Below are 6,821 nucleotides of genomic sequence, written 5' to 3'. Positions count from 1 at the left end.
GGCTAAGATTTTTTTTTAAGCAGAGCATATAGAGCACACGCCATGTGCCTCAGGACACCAAACCGCAGTGTTTTATGTACAAGTCGTTTCCTTTACTTGTCAGAAGCTGTTTTAAAACAAAGGCAAACCTGGCTGGAATACACTTTTTAAATATAAATAAAAGGGGCATTGCTATTGGCTAGAATACAGCATTGCAATGACAGCTTTATATTTCTTGGCAAGTTTTTTGCGACTGTCCTACAAAATTAAGAGCCTTTTATTTTGGCAACACACGTGAATAAATGCATTGTATTTAACGGTAACTCCCACTCACTGAAGAAACCAAATGACCGCTTGTTACAAGCAAACGTCACAGAGCCTTAACGTTTTGTTTTTCTTCCCTCCATTTTAAAAACGTAAGACAAGAACTAGATGCGGGGGGTTCCTCTAGAAAATGTGGTCATGTTTTAAACATCACTTCGCTCGCCTTGTATTGCACGCCGATGCCATGGAGAAGTGGCATGTAAGAAGCACGTACCAATAAAGTGGCAGCGAGATGTTTCGGTGGAAGTCTACCCACTAAGCTGCAATATCGTAATTCACTTTAATCGCATGGACAAGGCCGGAGGAGAGACTTTGGGTTTACACCGATGACGAAAGCATGAGAAAACTGGACAGTTCGCTCGTATGAAAGTCCCTTTAAAGAGTGGAGGAATTCCTATCGAATACTACATGACTTTTATGCACCATAACACAGCAGGTAATGGACGCCACCTTGTTGTTTTAAGACCACGAAAGCTACAGCGGTCGGCAGGAAGGTCTAAACCTGGTACGGACCCGCATCCCTACCAAACGAACCTGTATTTGGGCGATGTAGTACGGAGCCGCCTTGAGGAAGGTGCGGGTTGTAATAACAGGGACACTCGTTGGTTTAATGTTGAAAATGTTCGCCTGCTTGGGAAAAGCCGATATACTGCGTCCACAGACGAGTGGGCATTCTTTAGACTTAGCGGAACTTGCTTGAGACTACCGTCCTACGGTCCTGCCCCGCAAGCATGTCCTCGCATTGCAGTTGTCTTGGCACATCCGCCATAATAAGCTCGACAACCTCTCTTAATCTCAGTGTATTAATCGCCGGTTCCGTGAAGCGTTAGACGATTTGACTGGACAAGCCCTCGAGCCTCCGGACCACTCTCGAGAGTCCGACATAATTGGCCATGTGTTAGCAATCCGAATCGGCTACGAGAGAGCGGTGAGATGCCAAACGGACCTCGCCTGCTCACGTCGCGGATATAGACCCAGCCAGGGGTGTCTCCGGCCGTAGATAGAGACACCTAAAATTAACATTGTTTAGTCGCCTCTTAATCTTAGGTGACACTCCTTGGTCTCAAACCTACGCCTTCAAACCGCGTCCGCTGGGTAAAGACTCGCGCTGAACCGATCTGTATGATGATCTCTTGGCTGAGTTGAGATTCGATTGCAGCGAGCAGTGATGCTTTGGCGATAGTCCCAGGACCTGGATCAGAGCTGTCGGGAACGGGATATCCCTAGGTTGACCATACAAAGTCGCCACGCATCGATAACAAAGATGGCACGAAGAGGTAGCGTTGATACCAACAACGGTCTCATTTTAAAGTATCGCAGCTTAGAGGTTTTTACCTTAGGACAGGTTCCTCTCCCCAGGTATGCGTCCGGATCGGTCGCAGCACCGCACGGAGGTGAGAGATCGGGTGTTATGGCCTCGAATCTTACCTGCTAGGCCATTATATTCCGAAATTTATAAGTGATGAAGTAACGATTGACGGCACGTAGTCGAGATAAGCACTCGTGAGTACAACACATACTGTGAATAAGGCTGACCGGATCGAATAAAAACTAAGTTTCGGAACGGTCGTCCATTCACAGCATATTACAGAGAGCGCAAACACCTTGGTAGGTTCTGCCAGAATTGCTGTTCTGAACAATCCACGGTAACGTAGCGACCGCGTGGGGTGAAGCCCTTTTTATCTCTACAGGGGCCAGATCCCCTTCAACACGACCCATATGCATCGGCCATGCCTGCAGAATGGTCCGCAAGTAACGTCTGTATCGGAGTGGAAAAGAGGCGTGGCCCTACGCTGCTCTAGAAGCTTATTGGTTATCGGCTTCCGCGCTAAGGTCAGCTAGGAGAGATAGATTTACGACCGAACCGAAGGCTGCCTGTAAAGAAGGTTAGGAACCTGCCTGCGGGAATGCTTTTACCTCAGTGCGATCCGCGGCCGGGAGGTAGTGATCTGTTCCACCCTTACGCGAAGTAGTGGAGTGAAAACCTGTTCAGATAAGGCCATGCAACACACATTAGGTCGAGACTTCCCGAGAGCCCATCGCGTCGACAACGCTCCGTAGCGACGTTGCGATTGTGGTGTATAACGTGCATTAGACAGTAATGTTTCCTCAACAACCTGAGACACAAGTCGTATCCCCAATCGGCATCTTCGCTTACATAATTTCATTGATGTCAAGTGGGAGCTCGTAAACGTACTCAAGAACTAGTGTTCGAATGCGTCCGTTTCATGACTGATTTTTCGCCGTCTTGAGCGAAAAGCGACTGTAGGAAATTGGGCAAGCGCCATATATGTGAAGGGAATTTTAAGCCCGATTGAATACTAAGGGGATATTCCCATCGCGAGCGTACACCGCCTAGATAATTGCCTAAAAGCTAATTCCAGACTCGTTGAAACCCGCTATTGGTGCTCACACGTAACTAGACGACTAATACTAGGATACGGCTAGTTGCCCCCATGCAAGAAGGTCCGGCATATAAACAAGGGTGTCCAGCGTGTGAAGCCAGGATTCCTGGGGAAGAGATACGGTTGACCTCTAGCGCCCATTGAATCTTAATGGACCAGGATAATAGTTAGATTTGTTGCTGACCCCATAGGCTACTGCCGATAGGTACTTTATTACATGACCCCGATTGCTACCAGTGGTGGTCTCCCGCGAGGGATTCTTTCTGCCCCCACGCATAGCTCAGCTTCCTGTAAGATTTCGTCAGCGACTTTTAAGGTCAGTTAGCACGGGCTGACTTCTGCTAATGCACTGTTAGGTGATGAAAACCTATTTCATGGAAGAGTGAGACTCATCCCCCAGACGCACCCTAGCACTAGTAGCCCGACACATACAAAATCCATTGCCGCGAATGTTGTAACACCCTGAACAGGTCTTTGGGTTATTCGTATCCACGATAAAAGACGGTACGTGTGAAAACACGTACCTGTATTCGATCCGGAACAGACGACATTACCCCGGATCGTGGTCTTGTGCGCAATTCGTTTGTTTATAAGAATACTCTGTACAAAACTTACAGCGCGTCCCCACTACTGAGACTGAATGCAGGCCAGCTTACACTGTTGGCACGGGGCCGCGTTGGGCAGCCGTGGAGAGCTTAAGGATGACTTAATAAGGCCCAAGCACACAGTCATCCTAACTGCGCATATTGCTAGTCATGACACAAGGCATTATTCATTAACACGCGGAGATGGCCGGTCCATACTGAATCCCACGCCTAATGAGAGTTAAGTCTGTCTTAGGATAGAACACTTTATTGCGTTTGAGAACCCTTTTCGTCTAAGTCATGAATGACCCCGCACTCGGCGTTACGATCATAGCAGATATATTCCAAACTTCTCGGTACTAGAAATTGCCCTAAGGTCAAGTTCTATCCGATTTATGTGAACACAGATCGGTAGGCCTGAGCTGATTACCTGCGATGTAACATACTACCGCTTAATCCGATGATTCTCAAGATTACGCTATGCCTGCCCTATTTGCTGACTTTTCCCCGGTATCTCCTAGTCTTGAACGAAGAGTACCGGAGTCTTTATTTCGACATATGATGCCCTAATATCCCGCTTTAGAGTCTGTAAGCAGTTGGCCTGCTGTCACATGTTGGAAAGAAAGTTGCCAAACTGTACACACATATCCTGTTGCTGCCTTAGGAGGGTAGGGAACCTACAGCTCAGTAGTAATCGATATGCTGTCGTTTAGAAGATGCTCCTCCCGCTTATTATAAAATTACCAAGGTGTCAAAAGTTTGAAGTAGAACACGGTACTCAGGTGGGGCTCTTCCATTGAAGGTGCCAGCGTCCGGGCAAAAAGTCATCTACCCGGGCACAAATAACCTACTTCTGGTACGAGCGGGATCTGAAAGTCCCCCAGCTACGCATCTGTCACGGATATTTTTCCAATAGGGTAGCAGCCTAGCCCCGGGCTACTCGCGTGGTTGACATTGTGGGTGATCCCTCGAACGTGAAAGTTGACACCAGTTCTAGTTATCTACCAGCGTAAGTTCGGCGCAGAATCGCCCGACAAATGGAACGCGACTTTAGCAATCAATTCACCAGACCACTTATTATGTGCTGGCGCGAAGCGGAACCTTTGGGTTATCAGAACTGGCCATCTCTGCAAAACTTACTCTTTTGCGTCACATCTAGTGCAACCAGAGGATGGGCAGCATTCGAGTACAACTGGCTTCTGACGCGGCCGCAGGACTTAGGAGTTGCGAAGAGAAACCTAGTAATTGGCGTCTAGTGATCTAAAAATCCGTCGCGGAGTCCTAGGGGCGCCTATCGGTCCAGCATTTGTGTCAACGTCATGGGGCCATCTTCACGATATTATCGCATCACGTTGCACCCAGCTGACCTCCCCGACCCTCATCATGGGTGTGGCTAACTTACAAGCTCGCGTTTTCAATAATACTAACACGCAATCTAACAGACCTGCCGTCAGCTCCCGGTCTACGGATCAAGGATAGCGGAGAGAACTTTTGCGACGTCTATGAGGCTGCACCACTAGGCGGTGTCCAATATAATGGCCAAGTAACAATAATTTCGGGCATCTAGCATGTAAGTAGTAAATCGTCCTTCAGCGGAGTCCTTGGCACGAATCCCGGTGAAGACCAGCAACACCGCATCTCGGTTTTCGAATTCAGAATCCCCCCGTCTTTCGGCCAAGTGCCCCGACCAAAAACGACAGTTTCGAGCCATGCTTCTCTAATTAACGCAGCGTTTCAACGGATTGACGACGCTATCATTCACTTTTGCTCGATTCGTCAGATTAAGGCTTATATCACAAACGGGAGTGGGGCTGGATGGCTTGGAAAAACTGTTGGCGCGGTGGGAAATCGTCACCTGGAATGCAGTGGCCCCGTCTGGCTATCGAGCGCACTAGAAGTACTAACATAAGTTTATTTCGGCTTTGCGCCTCCTGTACTGGAAAATCCTCCCATGTATTACGTGCGCGGACACACTTATACACAAGCCACTTTCACGGTGCCCCATGATTAAACGGCTTCACAATCCAACGTGCACGGTAGAACGCGTAAAAAAAGAACAGTCAGCTTCACGCTCGTCGCGCGTATTGTATATGCATGTATTAGGGAACGCGTTATTGTCTAGTAAACGAGTTACGCCCTTGCATAGTGGACTACAGAACTGTCATGCACCCCCCTAACTCATGGCTCACGCTGCTACATCGTCCAGATGTTTAAGAGAAGATGGGCTAAGTTATACTAACGAATCCAACCAGGTGCCGTATGTATTTCGGTTTGCAATATTCTACCTAGTCAAAGCAGTATTTTTCGGGGCGTAGCGACAAAATTCTGTTAACAATCCAAATCATCACACCAAAGCTCGGTCCCGGTTCGATATTTCGTGATATATAGTCCTGGATCGCACCCGCCAGGTCCAGAACGATAATCCATGTTTTATAGCAGTTTATCCTGATAAAACTTCGGGTCTCGCTCTGGCTCTGTCGTACACCTGTTACCGACGGACTAGACGCTTGATTATTCTGCACGTTGCATGATGTGGAACATCCCCCTACTGCACGCCATGGGCAACAAATCCTGGCCACAGCCTCTGCCGCGAAATATTCTATGACGCGGTGTTCTATCAGACCGACCAGAGTTATGGTTCCCGCTAGGCAAAGTGATCGATAACGAACGGATGATCGACCCCAATTCTGCCTATCCATCAATCGAGCCTAACTAGTGAACTTACGTATATATGGTAATAGCATCGCGGGGGGTCTAATGGATACGCACTGTTAGAACCTGTGTGTGATGTCTGTACCCAGACGGCCACACGTTCTTACGAAATCATTTGTAGCACAGAGAAAATCACCTGCGGGCAAATGCAGATCCCTACAGTTATGGTCAGACATACTCTGCCGTCTATATTGGAGCGAGGTTATCCATCTCACGCCAGTATCGGCGCCTTATGCGAGGTGAACCCGAACCTACGATCCTAATCCCTGCGCGTTGGGCGGACCGCAAGTGGGGTCTTGGAAAGTTTATCCCCCCAATTTATGCGGTTCTACTATGCGCAGGTACTCATGTCGCGCAACCGTGGCATACTTAATTGCCACAGCATTTTAGCTCGAATCATTAACTCTCCCAAATGACCTCCATGTATGGAGGCGCGTTGCGAACTTCAACTGTGCTCTAAACTCTTTCGCCGGATACCGACTAATTTGATATGCATTACGGAATAACAAAAAACCCGGTGAAAAAAGCTCCAGATAGGCGCCTCGAACCGACGCCTATGGCCTTGCCTTAAGTATTCCCCGCAGTAATGGATGCGGCGACCCAAGTATGTGGGACATTTGATATAAGACACAGTCGAGAGCGTGGCCAAGGACATAGGCTGACGAGCCCCCGTGATGTTCATAGTTTGTGCGACGTTGCTGGGGGTAGCCTGGGCCTCGAGCTGTCATACCTATGAAGGCATTTAGAAGCGTAAGAGTATGTTGATAAGAGCCCACTCATAAGGATGTGTCTCGCTTTGAGACCCTGGATCTTAAAC

This window comes from Callorhinchus milii, unplaced genomic scaffold, assembly GCF_018977255.1.
Source record: "Callorhinchus milii isolate IMCB2004 unplaced genomic scaffold, IMCB_Cmil_1.0 Scaffold300, whole genome shotgun sequence".
Lineage (NCBI taxonomy): Eukaryota > Metazoa > Chordata > Chondrichthyes > Chimaeriformes > Callorhinchidae > Callorhinchus > Callorhinchus milii.
Note: the sequence above shows the minus strand (reverse complement) of the source record.